A 21,817-nucleotide genomic window follows, 5' to 3' on the forward strand; every position below is an offset into this window, starting at 1 on the left:
ATGGCTATACAGGGCTATTATAGGACAACATTTGGCTATACAGGGATATTATAGGGACATCATATGGCTATACACTTATACAGGGATATTATAGGACAACATATGGCTATATAGGGCTATTATAGGGACATGATATGGCTATACAGGGCTATTATAGGACATCATATGGCTATACAGGGATATTATAAGACATCATATGGCTATACGGGGCTATTATAGGGACATGATATGGCTATACAGGGCTATTATAGGACATCATATGGCTATACGGGGCTATTATAGGGACATGATATGGCTATACAGGGCTATTATAGGACATCATACGGCTATACAGGGATATTATAAGACATCATATGGCTATACACTTATACAGGGCTATTATAGGACATCATAAGGCTATACAGGGATATTATAGGACATCATACGGCTATAAAGGGCTATTATAGGGACATCATATGGCTATAGAGGGATATTATAAGATATCATATGGCTATACAGGGCTATTATAGGACATTATATGGCTATATATGGCTATACAGGGATATTATAAGACATTATATGGCTATACAGGGATATTATCGGGACATCATATGGCTATATGGGGCTATTATAGGACATCATATGGCTATACAGGGATATTATAGGGACATCATATGGCTATACAGGGATATTATAGGGGCATCATATGGCTATACAGGGATATTATAGGACATCATGTGGCTATACAGGGATATTATAGGGGCATCATATGGCTATACGGGGCTATTATAGGGACATGATATGGCTATACAGGGCTATTATAGGACATCATATGGCTATACAGGGCTATTATAGGACATCATATGGCTTTACAGGGATATTATAGGACATCATATGGCTATACAGGGATATTATAGGGGCATCATATGGCTATAAGGGGCTATTATAGGGACATGATAAGGCTATACAGGGCTATTATAGGACATCATACGGCTATACAGGGCTATTATAGGACATCATATGGCTATACAGGGCTATTATAGGGACATGATATGGCTATACAGGGCTATTATAGGACATCATATGGCTATTCAGGGCTATTATAGGACATCATATGGCTTTACGGGGCTATTATAGGGACATGATATGGCTATACAGGGCTATTATAGGACATCATACGGCTATACAGGGCTATTATAGGGACATCATATGGCTATACAGGGATATTATAGGGACATCATATGGCTATACAGGGATATTATAAGACATCATATGGCTATACACTTATACAGGGATATTATAGGACATCATATGGCTATACAGGGATATTATAGGACAACATATGGCTATGCAGGGATATTATAGGGACATCATATGGCTATACAGGGATATTATAGGGACATCATGGCTATACAGGGATATTATAGGACATCATATGGCTATACAGGGATATTATAGGACATGATATGGCTATACAGGGATATTATAGGGACATCATATGGCTATACAGGGATATTATAGGACATCATATGGCTATACAGGGATATTATAGGACATCATATGGCTATACAGTGATATTATAGGACATGATATGGCTATACAGGGATATTATAGGGACATCATATGGCTATACAGGGATATTATAGGACATCATATGGCTATACAGGGATATTATAGGACAACATATGGCTATACAGGGCTATTATAGGACATCATATGGCTATACAGGGATATTATAGGGACATCATATGGCTATACAGGGATATTATAGGACATCCTATGGCTATACAGGGATATTATAGGACATCATATGGCTATACAGGGCTATTATAGGACATCATATGGCTATACAGGGATATTATAGGGACATCATATGGCTATACAGGGCTATTATAGGACATCATATGGCTATACAGGGCTATTATAGGACATCATATGGCTATACAGGGCTATACAGGGATATTATAGGGACATCATATGGCTATACAGGGATATTATAGGACATTATATGGCTATACAGGGATATTATAGGACATCATATGGCTATACAGGGATATTATAGGACAACATATGGCTATACAGGGATATTATAGGACATCATATGGCTATACAGGGATATTATAGGGACATTATATGGCTATACAGGGATATTATAGGACATCATATGGCTATACAGGGATATTATAGGACATGATATGGCTATACAGGGATATTATAGGACATCATATGGCTATACAGGGATATTATAGGACATCATATGGCTATACAGTGATATTATAGGACATCATATGGCTATACAGGGATATTATAGGGGCATCATATGGCTATACAGGGATATTATAGGACATCATATGGCTATACAGGGATATTAGAGGGACATAATATGGCTATACAGGGATATTATAGGACATCATATGGCTATACAGGGATATTATAGGACATCATATGGCTATACAAGGATATTATAGGACATCATATGGCTATACAGGGCTATTATAGGGACATCATATGGCTATACAGGGATATTATAGGGGCATCATACGGCTATACAGGGATATTATAGGACATCATATGGCTATACAGGGATATTATAGGACATCATATGGCTATACAGGGATATTATAGGACATCATATGGCTATACAGGGATATTATAGGGACATCATATGGCTATAAAGGGATATTATAGGACATTATATGGCTATACAGGGCTATTATAAGACATCATATGGCTATACAGGGATATTATAGGACATCATATGGCTATGCAGGGATATTATAGGACAACATATGGCTATACAGGGCTATTATAGGACATCATAAGGCTATACAGGGATATTATAGGGACATCATACGGCTATACAGGGATATTATAGGGACATCATATGGCTATACAGGGATATTATAGGGACATCATATGGCTATACAGGGATATTCTAGGGACATCATACGGGTATACAGGGATATTATAGGACATTATATGGCTATACAGGGATATTATAGGACATTATATGGCTATACAGGGATATTATAGGACATCATATGGCTATACAGGGATATTATAGGGACATCATACGGCTATACAGGGATATTATAGGACATTATATGGCTATACAGGGATATTATAGGACATTATATGGCTATACAGGGATATTATAGGACATCATATGGCTATACAGGGATATTATAGGACAACATATGGCTATACAGGGATATTATAGGACATTATATGGCTATACAGGGATATTATAGGGACATCATATGGCTATACAGGGATATTATAGGACATCATATGGCTATACAGGGATATTATAGGACATTATATGGCTATACAGGGATATTATAGGACATTATATGGCTATACAGGGATATTATAGGACATCATATGGCTATACAGGGATATTATAGGACATCATATGGCTATACAGGGCTATTATAGGGACATCATACGGCTATACAGGGATATTATAGGACATTATATGGCTATACAGGGATATTATAGGACATCATATGGCTATACAGGGATATTATAGGGACATCATATGGCTATACAGGGATATTATAGGACATCATATGGCTATACAGGGATATTATAGGACAACATATGGCTATACAGGGCTATTATAGGACATCATATGGCTATACAGGGATATTATAGGGACATCATATGGCTATACAGGGATATTATAGGACATCCTATGGCTATACAGGGATATTATAGGACATCATATGGCTATACAGGGCTATTATAGGACATCATATGGCTATACAGGGATATTATAGGGACATCATATGGCTATACAGGGCTATTATAGGACATCATATGGCTATACAGGGCTATTATAGGACATCATATGGCTATACAGGGCTATACAGGGATATTATAGGGACATCATATGGCTATACAGGGATATTATAGGACATTATATGGCTATACAGGGATATTATAGGACATCATATGGCTATACAGGGATATTATAGGACAACATATGGCTATACAGGGATATTATAGGACATCATATGGCTATACAGGGATATTATAGGGACATTATATGGCTATACAGGGATATTATAGGACATCATATGGCTATACAGGGATATTATAGGACATGATATGGCTATACAGGGATATTATAGGACATCATATGGCTATACAGGGATATTATAGGACATCATATGGCTATACAGTGATATTATAGGACATCATATGGCTATACAGGGATATTATAGGGGCATCATATGGCTATACAGGGATATTATAGGACATCATATGGCTATACAGGGATATTAGAGGGACATAATATGGCTATACAGGGATATTATAGGACATCATATGGCTATACAGGGATATTATAGGACATCATATGGCTATACAAGGATATTATAGGACATCATATGGCTATACAGGGCTATTATAGGGACATCATATGGCTATACAGGGATATTATAGGGGCATCATACGGCTATACAGGGATATTATAGGACATCATATGGCTATACAGGGATATTATAGGACATCATATGGCTATACAGGGATATTATAGGACATCATATGGCTATACAGGGATATTATAGGGACATCATATGGCTATAAAGGGATATTATAGGACATTATATGGCTATACAGGGCTATTATAAGACATCATATGGCTATACAGGGATATTATAGGACATCATATGGCTATGCAGGGATATTATAGGACAACATATGGCTATACAGGGCTATTATAGGACATCATAAGGCTATACAGGGATATTATAGGGACATCATACGGCTATACAGGGATATTATAGGGACATCATATGGCTATACAGGGATATTATAGGGACATCATATGGCTATACAGGGATATTCTAGGGACATCATACGGGTATACAGGGATATTATAGGACATTATATGGCTATACAGGGATATTATAGGACATTATATGGCTATACAGGGATATTATAGGACATCATATGGCTATACAGGGATATTATAGGGACATCATACGGCTATACAGGGATATTATAGGACATTATATGGCTATACAGGGATATTATAGGACATTATATGGCTATACAGGGATATTATAGGACATCATATGGCTATACAGGGATATTATAGGACAACATATGGCTATACAGGGATATTATAGGACATTATATGGCTATACAGGGATATTATAGGGACATCATATGGCTATACAGGGATATTATAGGACATCATATGGCTATACAGGGATATTATAGGACATTATATGGCTATACAGGGATATTATAGGACATTATATGGCTATACAGGGATATTATAGGACATCATATGGCTATACAGGGATATTATAGGACATCATATGGCTATACAGGGCTATTATAGGGACATCATACGGCTATACAGGGATATTATAGGACATTATATGGCTATACAGGGATATTATAGGACATCATATGGCTATACAGGGATATTATAGGGACATCATACGGCTATACAGGGATATTATAGGACATTATATGGCTATACAGGGATATTAGAGGACATCATATGGCTATACAGGGATATTATAGGACATTATATGGCTATACAGGGATATTATAGGACATCATATGGCTATACAGGGATATTATAGGACAACATATGGCTATGCAGGGATATTATAGGACATCATATGGCTATACAGGGATATTATAGGACATTATATGGCTATACAGGGATATTATAGGACATCATATGGCTATACAGGGATATTATAGGACAACATATGGCTATGCAGGGATATTATAGGACATCATATGGCTATACAGGGATATTATAGGACATTATATGGCTATACAGGGATATTATAGGACATCATATGGCTATACAGGGATATTATAGGACAACATATGGCTATACAGGGATATTATAGGACATCATATGGCTATACAGGGATATTATAGGACAACATATGGCTATGCAGGGATATTATAGGACATCATATGGCTATGCAGGGATATTATAGGACATTATATGGCTATGCAGGGATATTATAGGACATTATATGGCTATGCAGGGATATTATAGGGACATTATATGGCTATACAGGGATATAAGGAGATATAATGTATGGGATTCTTGTATTTTCTGCCTCGTATCCTTCTAGTTTTGATGCCGTTGACTTCTGTCATAATGAAGGGCTCTGCACTCCGGCTGCCGCGCCGGTCGCCCCTCTTACTCCGGAGTGAACTGCTGTCTGTCTACAGGATAACGGCCACTGTATGGCGGATGGCGACATTGATGGCGCTTTGTCTTCAGAGTGAGATCCTTCCCCGACATGTTTGCTGAGCGCGCTCCGCGGTGTCGGGTCGCCACTGAATAATTTGGCACATTAGTCGCTGGCGTGGCTGCTCTTTTATGCAGAGTTACGTCTTCACGCGCTGCAGTGTCTCCACTTGTAAGCGAGTCTATTAAAGTTAAGAAGTGGGAATCCGGCGCGGCGGGCTGTGGGCGTCTGATCGCCTCTTAGAGCCCTGAATGCTCCCCGGCACTCGGGTTTGTTTATTAAGCGCGCCCCATGCTGTGGTGGAATCAATTTAGCATCGTCCGAGCGCGGAGATGTATATCGCCATATCTCGGGTATACATCTCAGATAATGATGCCGGCCCGGACACATTGCTGGGCTTGTTTATGTCTGTTATGGATTCTCCTCATTAGAAATGCCGTTTGAGGGATTCCCTGCGGATTGAGCCAGTTTACTGCAGATTTTTTTAATTTTATGCCAAACACAATGCATTAAGCAGTCGGGACGCGATTCACCGACTGTTTACCTCCCGGAGAAGCTTGGAGTTGTTACCTTTAAGATGGCAAACCTAGAAGAAGAAAAAAGCAGCATCCGGCGGCGAATCAACTGCAGACGCTTAATGTGATGAGGAGACGCAACGTGAAACAAAAGCTTCAGTGCATCACTTGTAATACGAGGGGCTTCACGGGTCGGCCCCCGTGCACATGTGCGTCTGCACATCATCCCAGCCGAAAGCTAAGGTCACACAACCACCATGCTTGTTGGAGCTTTATGCAGCCCTACAGACGCTGTGCACTCATTGCCCAATGCTTGCCTATGTGATATTGCAGTCTTTCAGTCGCCCGCCGGCCGGGGATTCAGGATTTAGCAGGGATAAAATCCGGAACAATTAGGAATCGTGTTTTATTTGTTCCAATAAAAGAATGTTAAAATCTGCTGAGGAGATGTGAGCGACCGTCTCGGCGGTGTGCGTTCTCCGTCACGCCTGGGTTATGACCCATCAAGTGTTGGGTTTTACTCTGCTTTGCCCTTAACTTTGGCGTTTTTGGTGCATTTTTACCCGATTACATCATTTTCAAATGAAAAGATTTTTGGGGACGTTTTTAACATCGAGCGCCGCGAGTGAAGATGCGGTAATCCCAGAGCTGCGGCGTGTGTCCTGCCGTGCGCGCCGCGTCCCTCAGCCCTCTGTGAACGGGATCTCGCACCGCGGCCACGGCTGATAGAAGGTAATGTCTTCACTCTTTTCCGGCTCGTTGTAAAAGAGAATCTTGGCTGCGAGTCCCTGACGGCTGCGGCTACGGAGCGCGGCTGTGCGGCGAGTAACAAGCGTCCATCTATTCCCGCAGACAGCTCTGTGCCTTGTCTGTGGGGCACAAATAATACAAGAAATTGTCTCAAGCCCATTTGTCTCAGCAAGACCGTCTGCGGGGCGAGACGTGGCCGCTCGCACATAAACACATGAAGTGTTTGCCGCGCTCTCAGATGCAACAGAGCGCAGATTGTGTTCCTGCAGCTGCAGATTTAATCTCCTACCTGTCAGTTAGAACAGGCATTTCCTGAGTCAGATAAGGCCTGGCTGCAGCCCCACAAAAGGAGATTGTTGGGGGCTGATAATTGGGCGGGGGGCTTGTGTCCCGGGATCTCCTGCACTCACAGCCGTTCTCAGAGCATGCAACACGTTGGGACAACAGAGCTCGGACGGACGGCCTCTGCAGGCCCCGAACAGTAGATCCACGATTTCACCGGCCCATTAAATAAAGCCGGGTTTATTGACATCCACTGGTGCCGGACTGCAGGACAACCTGAGGGATCTCTAGATGATATGTCGTTGGCTCCTCCCATTGCGCTTATATCCTGGTGCCCCTCCATTGCGCCACTTTTCCCTTATGTTAGGGAGGGCCGCGGTGTAACCTCAACATCTGCATTTCCATTTAAAGAAACATAGAAAATTGAGGGCAGCGGCCCCCCAGTCCGCCCGGACCGCACTTCTCTCTTATGTCCCTTCTACACAGGAGGACAGTCGTTAAACTACTGCACGAACGCTGATGTCACCGCCAAAGTCGTCGGCGCTCGCGCAGCGCATTCAGACTGACAGACTTCTTGCTGGGCTCTCGCTCAGCACCTCACCTTCCATGCCAAGCGCTTGGCGGGGAGCGTTTACACGTAACAAGAAGCCAGCTGATATCAGAGATGAACAACCGCAAACGGATAGGGAGCGATATTTTTTTTTTGCATTTACACTGAACGATTATCACTTAAATTTGTTACGTGTAAATGGGCCCCCAGGCAGGATCTGTCCGCAGCCCTCAGCGGGGATTCATTTACTGTGGGTTTTCCCACCACGTCGGCTGGCAGTTTGTTCCGGGCATCCACTACTCTTTCAGTAATCTAGTACCTCCTGCTTCCGCTCCTGCAGTAATGTCAGATGTCGTCCCCCGTTCTGGTGTTTAGCCTCCCAATAAATCCACGTCCCTCCGGAAGGTCATTTATCTTCTTTCCAGGCTGTTCAGAAGAGACCTTTAACCAGGAGTCGCTTAGGGCTCCTTCACACTGGCAATCGCGATATCGCCGTGAGAAAATTGCGTCAGAATCGCACTTGTTGCTCATGAGATGCCCGGGTGCCGGATGCCTCTTCTGCTGCTCTTCGTTGTTTCGCACATTTTTCTCACAATAGACAATAGGATTCTATTGTTAAAAACGCATCGCGCAAAAATCACAAGTCCGTGCGTTGTAATGCGATAAAAAGGAGGCTCCATGGGCAAAGAGATAAAAGGTAAAGACAGAGCAGCCGCCATTTTCTGTTCACTCCACACCGCATGAGCGAAAACACCGCGGATGGCGAGGAAGCCGCTGAAGATCATTGTTTGTATAATTCTGCACTACCACTCGCCCTGCAGCGCTCAAAAAATGTGTGGAGGCCCCCTTGGACTTTTCTTTCCTGCTTATGCTGGCCAAGCTTGGACTCGCTGTAAGAATATCGGTCCTGCCTCGCTCCATTTCACCCCATAGTCCATTAAATAGTAGTTTGGGGTCAAAGAGGAACTCAATCCCCCCTGGGCTGCACAAATGCACCTTAGATGCTGCTGCAGTTACCGCAAACGGTGGAATTTGGATGTGATTGGGGTGTAAAAAAAAGGGGGGCATTGACTGCAATGTGTGAATAAACCCTTAAAGGGGCTGTTCAGTTGTAAACTTTTGATGGGCTGTTCGTAGAATGGACCATCAATAGTAGATTGGTAAGGTTCTATTGCCTGGATCCCCCACTGATCAGCAGTTCGCTGGTCAATGGGCTCCTATGTGGAGCTGATTTCTGCAGGGAAGCAGACAGCTCTGTAACCATCTGTAGTGGCCAGGCTTTGTATTACAGGCGAAGTTCCCATTCACTTCAATAGAAACTTTGCTTGCAATACTCAGTCTGACCATTGCAGTGGGAACAAAGCTGCCTGCTTCCTGCAGAATTCAAATCCGTGCATGAGGACATTGGCCCGATGAACAGCTGATCAACGAGGTCCCAGGCAGGGGACCCCCGGGGATCTACTGTTGCTGACCTACCCTGCAGATAGGACATCTTTAGTTTACGGCTGGACTACCTCTGTAATGTCATGAAGCTGCCCTGTTTGAGGTGACTTATCATGATGGACTTACCTCTGCCCCACCCCAGTCCCTGAAGGCCGGCTCTGCTTTGCTGGACACATTCTACGCCTCCCTGAGACAAGACCGGCAAGAATCACTATCCATGAGCGTCAGCGGGGAAGGCAAAAGATCACCTGGTGAGCACAGTTATAGAGGCCGTGCCCAAACCGCTGCCTCTGATCGCCAGCTATGGCATTCCTGTGTCACCCGATGCGCTGAAAGGTGTGCGAGGACTAAATCTCAGGCCGCTCTCACACATGAACGCAGCAAAGCGCTGCGATTTCAGACGTGACGCTTTGCCGTGATTTTACTCTTGCTTTCGGCCGCTGCTCCCTACGGTCAACAGCATATTTTAGCACAACCCATCATTGCGATGGGTGATGATGAGGTGCGCTAAATGGCCAAATATATAACAGACTGCGCTCGAAAACCGCATAGTTGGAGAGCGCCATCCAGCACCGCGATCGAGTGCATATCTGCGAGGCCCCATTGAGTTCAACAGGAGTGTTGGAATGCTGCGTTAATTGCAGTAAAAAGCGCCTGTGTGAGCGGCCTAAGTCATGAAGCAGCAGGCTCCGGATGAACACCTATATATCCATACGTGTTACAGATCACATTGTCCTCCCTTTCCCGGGGCAGAGCTATGGGCTCTCCATGCGCCCCACTATATACCCATAGGCAGTTGTGCGCTCCTGGCCGGACTTATAATCCATTGATTATATCCCTTCAGAGTAACGAAAAGTTCAGTGACATATTAAAATCCAAAGAAAAATAGCGCCTAAAGTACGGTCGGCTCCGCTAACGACGAGCTTGTTCCAAAAACCACCATCATTAAGCTGTAATTTGCTCCATATTTCACAATAAATGGGAGGAGGGTGGGAACGGCGCATCCGTCTTCACTAGACTTTTCTGAAGGGTTCCGGATAATTGACTAATTCTATCTTGTTGATGCCTCGGTGACCACTGACTGAGACCATTTGCATAATCGTAGCGCTCCCCTCGTCGGGTGATCACTGCTGGTACCTGATTAAAATTAGGATGCCTCCACTTCTCCGCGCTCCCCCAGAAGTTGCCGACATTGAGGTTTTGCTGTTCTGCTTTATCCAAACAAATGCCCACGTGGGGATAGCGATATGCTGAGTTTATGCAGATTACAGCGCAGCAATCTGAATAAGATAGCCGCTAATAGATCCTGCCGGAGCCATAAACATGCCCTCCGCAGCCCTCCCGACACTGCTACATCTCAACAATAATGTCTAATTGACAAGATTATGCCTCCGAGTGGCTGGGGGCGCCGGCAGCTGACAGTCACCTCTTCTCTACAAAACCCACTTTATTAATTTCTATGCAGGAAAATTGTTCTCCGCCGCCGGAGAGTCACAACGAGACCATTGAAACGCGTCTTGTTAGCATTTGTCATATGTAATAAAGTCACGGGGAAGTATTGTTACACTGATTCCATTGCGTAACCTCATGGCAGGAAATCATTCAGCGGGATGAAACAAAGTATCAGCTGCCGCTGTTAACTCCGCGTTATATTGTCTTATAGGAGGACTGTTGCTACGCAGCTCTATACAGCCTGGCGCTGCGCAGCTCTATACAGCCTGGCGCTACGCAGCTCTATACAGCCTGGCGCTACGCAGCTCTATACAGCCTGGCGCTACGCAGCTCTATACAGCCTGGCGCTACGCAGCTCTATACAGCCTGGCGCTACGCAGCTCTATACAGCCTGGCGCTACGCAGCTCTATACAGCCTGGCGCTACGCAGCTCTATACAGCCTGGCGCTACGCAGCTCTATACAGCCTGGCGCTACGCAGTTCTATACAGCCCGGCGCTACGCAGCTCTATGCAGCCCGGCGCTACGCAGCTCTATACAGCCTGGCGCTACGCAGCTCTATACAGCCCGGCGCTACGCAGCTCTATACAGCCCAGCGCTACATAGTTCTATACAGCCCGGTGCTACGTAGTTCTATACAGCCCGGTGCTACGTAGTTCTATACAGCCCGGTGCTATGTAGTTCTATACAGCCCGGTGCTTCGTAGTTCTATACAGCCCGGTGCTTCATAGTTCTATACAGCCCGGTGCTATGTACCTGGAGGGGCATTGGTTGGTGGGGCAGCACCAGTGTGGCTCCCTATTTTGCTTTCTGACCCTCTGCTGCTTGGGATCCCGGCCACTGAGGGTCCTGCTTCTTTTGTTCCACCCTCATAAAAAGCCACAATGAGCACCTCAAGAAAAAGATCTGCATACCCACAACTTAGGTGGCGCTATTCTGTATCAGTGCGGACATGAACTGCTAGAAACATTGGGGGGAACCTATAAACGCCTTTAGCTGAGAGCTCTGACAGCTGTGGAGTCATGTGGCTGACTAATCGCCCGTCCGGTGAGGCGTACGACCAGCTCCTGTTGGCTGCTATTGTGGGTTTTTTCAGTTCCCCAAAATGCCACATTTTGTGGCCTTAGATGCGATGGCTCCATCCTTGTGTAGACAAATTAGTCTTATGTTATAACGAAGGTGATAACTAGCAAAGACATTCACAGAAAAAGCCAAAAAATGCAATACCTGAAAGGCTGCAGAGCAGGCATATTCACCACAGGCGCAATCGCCGTAGGGCAGGCACAATCGCCATAAGGTAGGGACACTCGCCGTAGGGCAGGCACAATCGCCATAAGGTAGGGACACTCGCCGTAGGGCAGGCACAAACATCGTAGGGCAGGCACAATCACCATATGGTAGGGACATTCGCCGTAGGGCAGGCACAATCGCCATATGGTAGGGACACTCGCCGTAGGGCAGGCACAATCGCCATAAGGTAGGGACACTCGCCGTAGGGCAGGCACAAACGTCGTAGGGCAGGCACAATCGCCATATGGTAGGGACATTCGCCGTAGGGCAGGCACAATCGCCATAAGGTAGGGACACTCGCCGTAGGGCAGGCACAAACGTCGTAGGGCAGGCACAATCACCATATGGTAGGGACATTCACCGTATGGTAGGGACATTCACCGTAGGGCAGGCACAATCGCCATATGGTAGGGACACTCGCCGTAGGGCAGGCACAATCACCATAAGGTAGGGACACTCGCCGTAGGGCAGGCACAATCGCCATAAGGTAGGGACACTCGCCGTAGGGCAGGCGCAATCGCCGTATACCCTAATAGGATGCAGTCTACTTGTTCAGTGCCGACTATTATGCAGTCACTCACTCAATGACGTTTTAGTTCTGAAAAATCCTTCTAAAGTGCTGACCACTAGGGGTCCCCCCTCCTCCTGATTTGCTGTCCACTGCCTGTCGTCATGTAAAGTCTGTCTCTGGTAACAGAGAGACCAGACAGGTTAGAGGAAGTAGGGGAGATTCTTCATTCTGCTCATAAGGGGTGAGAGGAATGGAGGAAGGAGCTGTAGAGTGAGAGAGAAACAGAGACTCAGCCAAATGCCGCTTCAGCTAATGGTAATTGATTTAGTGTGTCACAGCTAGTGGATTCACTTCTCCACAACTCCATAGTCCTCTAGTGTTCTCCAAGCAGAATCTGCAGCTTTTTTCATGCAAAGTATATATGGAGATCTGTAGTTTTTGCCATGCGCAGTGTAAGGAGACATTGTAGCAACAGTCTACACCCACCAGATCTTATGTGTACAGTGTATAGAGACCTCATAGCAGCAGTCTACACCCACCAGCTCAGAGATAGAGAAGAGATCCTGCTCTCCTATGTGTACAGTGTATGGAGACATCATAGCAGCAGTCTACACCCACCAGCTCAGAGATAGAGAAGAAATCCTGCTCTCCTATGTGTACAGTGTATGGAAACATCATAGCAGCAGTCTACACCCACCAGCTCAGAGATAGAGAAGAGATCCTGCTCTCTTATGTGTACAGTGTATGGAGACCTCATAGCAGCAGTCTACACCCACCATCTCAGAGATAGAGAAGAAATCCTGCTCTCCTATGTGTACAGTGCATGGAGACATCATAGCAGCAGTCTACACCCACCAGCTCAGAGATAGAGAAGAGATCCTGCTCCTCTATGTGTACAGTGTATGGAGATATCATAGCAGCAGTCTACACCCACCAGCTCAGAAATAGAGAGGAGAGCCTGCTCTCCTATGTGTACAGTGTATGGAGACATCATAGCAGCAGTCTACACCCACCAGCTCAGAGATAGAGAAGAGATCCTGCTCCCCTATGTGTACAGTGTATGGAGATATAGCAGCAGTCCACACCCACCAGCTCAGAGATACAGAAGTGATCCTGCTCCTCTATGTGTACAGTGTATGGAGACATCATAGCAGCAATATACACCCACCAGCTCAGAGAGAGAGAAGAGATGCTGCTCTCCTATGTGTACAGTGTATGGAGACCTCATAGCAGCAGTCTACACCCACCAGCTCAGAGATAGAGAAGAAATCCTGCTCTACTATGTGTACAGTGTATGGAGACCTCATAGCAGCAGTCTACACCCACCAGCTCAGAGATAGAGAAGAGATCCTGCTCTCTTATGTGTACAGTGTATGGAGACCTCATAGCAGCAGTCTACACCCACCATCTCGGAGATAGAGAAGAAATCCTGCTCTCCTATGTATACAGTGTATGGAGTATCATAGCAGCAGTCTACACACACCAGCTCAGAAATAGAGAGGAGAGCCTGCTCTCCTATGTGTACAGTGTATGGAGTATCATAGCAGCAGTCTACAGCCACCAGCTCAGAGAGAGAGAAGAGATCCTGCTCTCATATGTATACAGTGTATGGAGTATCATAGCAGCAGTCCACACCCACCAGCTCAGAGATAGAGAAGAGATCCTGCTCTCCTATGTGTGCAGTGTATGGAGACATCATGGCAGCAGTCTACACCCACCAGCTCAGAGATAGAGAAGAAATCCTGCTCTCCTATGTGTACAGTGTATGGAGACATTATAGCAGCAGTCTACACCTACCAGCTCAGAGAGATAGAGAAGAGTTCCTGCTCTCCTATGTGTACAGTGTATGGAGACATCATAGCAGCAGTCTACACCCACCAGCTCAGAGATAGAGAAGAGATCCTGCTCTCCTATGTGTGCAGTGTATGGATACATCATAGCAGCAGTCTACACCCACCAGCTCAGAGATACAGAAGAGATCCTGCTCCCCTATGTGTACAGTGTATGGAGACATTATAGCAGCAGTCTACACCCACCAGCTCAGAGATGGGTAAGAGATCCTGCTCTCCTATGTGTACAGTGTATGGAGACATCATAACAGCAGTCTACACCCAGCAGCTCAGAGATAGAGAAGAGATCCTGCTCTCTTATGTGTACAGTGTATGGAGACATCATAGCAGCAGACTACACCCACCAGCTCAGAGAGAGAGAAGAGATCCTGTTCTCCTATGTGTACAGTGTATGGAGACATCATAGCTGCAGTCTACACCCACCAGCTCAGAGATAGAGAAGAGATCCTGCTCTCCTATGTGTACAGTGTATGGAGACATCATAGCAGCAGTATACACCCACCAGCTCAGAGAGAGAAGAGATGCTGCTCTCCTATGTGTACAGTGTATGGAGACCTCATAGCAGCAGTCTACACCCACCAGCTCAGAGATAAAGAGATCCTGCTCTCCTATGTGTACAGTGTATGGAGACCTCATAGCAGCAGTCTACACCCACCAGCTCAGAGAGAGAAGAGATCTTGCTCTCCTATGTATACAGTGTATGGAGACCTCATAGCAGCAGTCTACACCCAGCAGATCAGAGATAGAGAAGAGATCCTGCTCTCCTATGTGTACAGTGTATGGGAGACATCATAGCAGCAGTCTACACCCACCAGCTCAGAGAGAGAAGAGATCTTGCTCTCCTATGTGTACAGTGTATGGAGACATCATAGCAGCAGTCTACACCCACCAGCTCAGAGAGAAGAGATCCTGCTCTCCTATGTGTACAGTGTATGGAGACGACATAGCAGCAGTCTACACCCACCAGCTCAGAGAGAAGAGATCCTGCTCTCCTATGTGTACAGTGTATGGAGACATCATAGCAGCAGTCTACACCCACCATCTCAGAGATAGAGAAGAGATGCTGCTCCCCTATGTGTACAGTGTATGCAGACATAGCCAGCAATCATAGAATGGTAGCGTTCGAAGGAATCTTTGGGGTCATTGGGTCCAACCCCCTGCTCAAAGCAGGATCACCAAATCAGTTCAGCCTATGAAGACTTCCATTGAGGAAGAACTCTCCACCTCCTGTGGCAACCTGTTCCACTTATTGATCCCTCTCGCTGTCTAATATCTAATCTGTGTCTCATCCCTTTCAGTTTCATCCCATTGCTTTTAGTCTTTCCTTGTACAGATGAGAATAGGGCTGATCCCTCTGCACTGTGGCAACCTGTTCCACTCATTGATCCCCCTCACTGTCTAATCTCTAATCTGTGTCTCCTCCCTTTCAGTTTCATCACATTGCTTCTAGTCTTTCCTTGTACAGATGAGAATAGGGCTGATCCCTCTGCACTGTGACCGCCCTTCAGATATTTGTGGAGGGGTCAGTGTCCTGTATGTAACATGTGAGTCTACATAACATATATGCGGAGGGGTCAGTGTCCTGTATGTAACGTGTGAGTCTACATCACATATCTGGGGAGGGGTCAGTGTCCTGTATGTAACGTGTGAGTCTACATCACATATATATATAGAGGAGTCAGTGTCCTGTATGTTAAATGTGAGTACGTAACAGAAGAGTCATGTATGTAGCATGTGACCCTCTCAGCCATGCCCTGCGGGGCGGCATGTTTGCATATTGGCAGCGGTCTCGGGCACTGGCACGCGGCGCAGTGACTGACTGCTGCAGATGCTGTTTCTCAAGTTTGCTGAGTACAATCTTTAGTAGAAGTCTTCTGGGATAAACAATGGCACCTGTTCCTCACAAGACGTCCGCCCCGTCAGTCCCTTCATGTAAGTTTAATGAAGCTCTGGGGCAGATGGCAGAACATGGCAGCGACTACTTCTCCACGCGGGGGGGGGGAGCACAATAGCCTATTTTTACACAGAAGCAGAGACAACGTCGGAGTGCGACCGCCGCATCTGCCGCTGTCTCCTGTCAGCGACCTGACAAACATCCTGGCAATTAAAATTGTTGGGCATCCAGCCGAACTTCTCAAGAACGTATAAAATACCAAAAGCAACAAATTAAGAAACGAGTCGCTGGGATTGGGGGGAGATGTCCGAGGTAATGGCGGTTCTCATGGCCTTCAGCTCTGCTACATCTGTCCATATATTGCTGTATAGGTTGAGGGAGTCTAACCTGTCTGCCTCAGCTAAAGCGCAGAAATCGCTGCTCCCAGCAAGTTGGTGTCACGGCTCAGCGGCGCGCCGCTGATCGCACAAAGACCTTTTTATAATACTTTGATTTTCTGGAGAAATGAATTCAGGAAAATCCTGTAACGTGTTTATTTCTGGGTGACCTTTATTAACCTGCATCTTAAGGTGCCCCCCGAGACCGGCTTATATGGTCAATTAAGAAGGGAGTCAGTGTGTGCCGCCACTCAGGAATGGCACCTGAAGCCGGAGCGATATTTGGCAGCGGGACGGGTCAACACGCAGCGAAATTCTGAACGTTCAGTTCTTATTGCTTGTTTTGTTGCATAAACTCCGACCTCCCCTCAGTGTGAATTTCCGGTGGTTTACAAGGACACAATCGCGTTCATCGATGATACTTTGTTACAATCTTCCTCATTTTTCTTCTGTGATTTAGATGTTTTGCCGCCATCACCGATCCGTATCAGGACGTTACGTCCGCAGTTTATAAATCCTAGTATTGTGCATCATTGCTTCTCGCGCTGTCCTGAGTTTTGTGTCTATAGAAATAAACCTTGAGGAGTGTAAGAGTCCTTTCAGACATGCCAAATAATTCTGCCAGATGCACCTAAAGATATGCAGATATACATGCCGGCTATGGAGTGGCAGTCCACGGCAGCAGATTAAGTTGAGTCTTTAGGTGCGGACAGTGGAAATATTCTGCTCATGATCTTCTCTGTGCTCCTCTGTAGGCTCCGAACTTCTCTGTGCTCCTCTGTTGGCTCCGATCTTCTCTGCGCTCCTCTGTAGGCTCAGATCTTCTCTGCGCTCCTCTGTAGGCTCTGATCTTCTCTGCGCTCCTCTGTAGGCTCTGATCTTCTCTGTGCTCCTCTGTAGGCTCTGATCTTCTCTGCGCTCCTCTGTAGGCTCTGATCTTCTCTGTGCTCCTCTGTAGGCTCTTATCTTCTCTGTGCTCCTCTGTAGACTCCGATTTTCTCTGTGCTTCTCTGTAGGCTCTGATCTCTGTGCGCCCATCTTCTCTGTGCTCCTCTGTAGGCGCCGATCTTCTCTGTGCTTCTCTGTAGGCTCTGATTTTCTCTGTGCTCCTCTGTAGGCTCTGATCTCTGTGCTCCCATCTTCTCTGTGCTCCTCTGTAGGCTCCAATCTTCTCTATGCTCCTCTGTAGGCTCCGATCTTCTCTGCGCTCCTCTGTAGGCTCAGATCTTCTCTGTGCTCCTCTGTAGGCTCTGATCTTCTCTGTGCTCCTCTGTAGGCTCCGATTTTCTCTGTGCTCCTCTGTAGGCTCTGATCTCTGTGCTCCCATCTTCTCTGTGCTCCTCTGTAGGCTCCAATCTTCTCTATGCTCCTCTGTAGGCTCCGATCTTCTCTGCGCTCCTCTGTAGGCTCAGATCTTCTCTGTGCTCCTCTGTAGGCTCAGATCTTCTCTGTGCTCCTCTGTTGGCTCTGATCTTCTCTGTGCTCCTCTGTAGGCTCCGATTTTCTCTGTGCTCCTCTGTAGGCTCTGATCTCTGTGCTCCCATCTTCTCTGTGCTCCTCTGTAGGCGCCGATCTTCTCTGTCCTCCTCTTTAGGCTCCGATCTTCTCTGTGCTTCTCTGTAGGCGCTGCTCTTCTCTCCTCCTCTGTAGGCTCCGATCTTCTCTGTGCTCCCATCTTTTCTGTGCTCCTCTGTAGGCGCTGATCTTCTCTGTGCTCCTCTGTAGGCTCCAATCTTCTCTGTGCTCCTCTGTAGGCTCCAATCTTCTCTGTGCTGCTCTGTAGGCTCCGATCTTCTCTGTGCTGCTCTGTAGGCTCCGATCTTCTCTGTGCTGCTCTGTAGGCTCCGATCTTCTCTGTGCTCCTCTGTAGGCTCCAATCTTCTCTGTGCTGCTCTGTAGGCTCCGATCTTCTCTGTGCTCCTCTGTAGGCTCCAATCTTCTCTGTGCTCCCATCTTCTCTGCGCTCCTCTGTAGGCTCCGATCTTCTCTGTGCTCCTCTGTAGGTTCCGATCTTCTCTGTGCTCCTCTGTAGGCTCCGATCTTCTCTGTGCTCCTCTGTAGGCTCCGATCTTCTCTGTGCTCCTCTGTAGGTTCTGATCTTCTCTGTGCTCCTCTGTAGGCTCCGATCTTCTCTGTGCTCCTCTGTAGGCTCCGATCTTCTCTGTGCTCCTCTGTAGGCTCCGATCTTCTCTGTGCTCCCATCTTCTCTGCGCTCCTCTGTAGGCTCCGATCTTCTCTGTGCTCCCATCTTCTCTGTGCTCCTCTGTAGGCTCCGATCTTCTCTGTGCTCCCATTTTCTCTATGCTCCTCTGTAGGCGCCAATCTTCTCTGTGCTCCTCTGTAGGCTCTGATCTTCTCTGCACTCCTCTGTAGGCTCCGATCTTCTCTGTGCGCCTCTGTAGGCTCTGATCTTCTCTGTGCTCCTCTGTAGGCTCCGATCTTCTCTGTGGTCCCATTTTCTCTATGCTCCTCTGTAGGCGCCAATCTTCTCTGCGCTCCTCTGTAGGTTCCGATCTCTGCGCTCAGATCTTCTCTATGCTCCTCTGTAGCCTCAGATCTTTTCTATGCTCCTCTGTAGGCTCTGATCTTCTCTGTGCTCCTCTGTAGGCTCCGATCTTCTCTGTGCTCCTCTGTAGGCTTCGATCTTCTCTGCGCTCCCCTGTAGGCTCCGTTCTTCTCTGTGCTCCTCTGTAGGCTCCGATCTTCTCTGTGCTCCTCTGTAGGCTCTGATCTTCTCTGTGCTCCTCTGTAGGCTCCGATCTTCTCTGTGCTCCTCTGTAGGCTCCGATCTTCTCTGCGCTCCCCTGTAGGCTCCATTCTTCTCTGTGCTCCTCTGTAGGCTCTGATCTTCTCTGTGCTCCTCTGTAGGCTCCGATCTTCTCTGTGCTCCTCTGTAGGCTCCGATCTTCTCTGTGCTCCTCTGTAGGCTCCGTTCTTCTCTGTGCTCCTCTGTAGGCTCCGTTCTTCTCTGTGCTCCTCTGTAGGCTCAGATCTTCTCTGTGCTCCTCTGTAGGCTCAGATCTTCTCTGTGCTCCTCTGTAGGCTCTGGTCTTCTCTGTGCTCCTCTGTAGGCTCTGGTTTTCTATGTTCTCCCCTGTATTTGTCGATCTTCTCTTTAAGGGACTTTTCACACTGTGGAATATTTCTGCGAGGCGCCACTAAATGCTCCGAAGATTCTGCACCAAAATGGGTGTGTATAGATGCGGGTTCTGGAGCAGATGATGCCGTGTCTCGAGTTACGTCTTGCAGAAATGTTGTGAAAGGTCCTGATCTGGTATGAGGCAGGAACTGACCCTTAAGATCCAAGATGGGGGGGCGCACGGCTCACAGATTTCCTGCACCTCTTTCTTATCCGTGTTCTAGTCTACTCCTGAGAGGGATTTCTAGTGCTGCTCGGGACCCCAATGTGAGGTCACAGGGGCGTCCTCGTTCCTCCTGGCAGGCGGTGTGACTGCTCTGACCTGCTCCGTATCATGTATTGTTCCCCAGGAGCAGAAAATCCTAAACTGCAGCGTCAGGAGACGCTGGGAGGTTGTGAAGCGAGACGTGACTTGGGGTTAAAGGTTCCTTGCACATGAACGTATTGCAGTGACATATTGTGTACACCGCCCCGGGGGAGGCGATACCGCTCCACACGCCATGATGGTATCGCTACACCTGGGCGTCCTGTGTGTCACCGCGGGCACCGGGCAGGGTTAATGTCCCGTATGATGAGCTGCCGCTTCTTATTCTGCACATTTCTGGGCAGATCATTATTGTCTGATTTTGTGAATCAGGTGACCGTGCGCCCGCCATTAACTTACATCACGGCATTGATTTGTGGCTGTGAGTAATCGGCAAATCAATCCACCCATTGTGAGCAGGTTATTTATTATCAGCATCTTTATGGCGTGACACACGATCCTTAATATAAGAAAGAGATAGAAGAACCATCCGGAATGACCATCCGCTGGCACTCATCAATGTGATGTAAGCTGCTGCCATCTAGTGGTCATTGTGTCATGAAATATAACCGTGGGGGGGTCTACAATGTATTATGCAGCGCAGACGATTGCTGAGTACTGATGCAGCCCCTCCCCCTCCCGGCGGCGGCGGATGATATTTCTCAGTACTTTTCCCCTTGTTGTTACTTTACTCTATTAACGTCTGCGGGAGGCAGAACTTTTTTGTCAGTCGCTAACGGCCGGGAATCATTGCGATGTTTTTTATTTTGAGCTGTTTATTGGGTTGTTACTGGAGTGAGTTAATTCCATCTCGCCTCGTCCTATCGGCGGCGGCGCGGACAAGGTAACAATGTCGCACGTCTTCATTAAGTTTACACACAATAATAAAATGGCTGCCAGCGCCGACAGCCGGCGTTTGTCTCTCTTTGCTTTTATTCTTTCTGAAGTGTCGGCATTCTTGACATTTGCCGTTCAGTCATTTCTGGCGAATATTGTATCGCATCAAGTCATAAAGCGCGAGCGAGAGGCAGAGCCGCTAATGGAGGACATTAGTTTTATTTCATGCAATGATGTCGTAGTTTTACTGTAAATCTTGCGGCTTCTGAGTTTTTAATATTCTGGTTTGATGCTTCGGAATATAAAATGTTTTGTATAATGCGGCGCTTTAGTCATTTCTTATGGTCCTTAATAAAAACACAAGACAGGTGAAAAAAACCACCGAACAACGTAGGGTGTTATGTGA

At 46.5% G+C, this 21,817-nt stretch overlaps 1 protein-coding gene across 7 annotated transcripts in view; it reads left to right on the forward strand.

The window, feature by feature from the left end:
• SOX6 (SRY-box transcription factor 6) overlaps positions 1–21,817 on the forward strand; it is a 461,372-nt gene that overhangs the window by 332,253 nt on the left and 107,302 nt on the right. The window lies entirely within an intron of this gene.

This window comes from Eleutherodactylus coqui, chromosome 11, assembly GCF_035609145.1.
Source record: "Eleutherodactylus coqui strain aEleCoq1 chromosome 11, aEleCoq1.hap1, whole genome shotgun sequence".
Taxonomy (NCBI): Eukaryota; Metazoa; Chordata; class Amphibia; order Anura; family Eleutherodactylidae; genus Eleutherodactylus; species Eleutherodactylus coqui.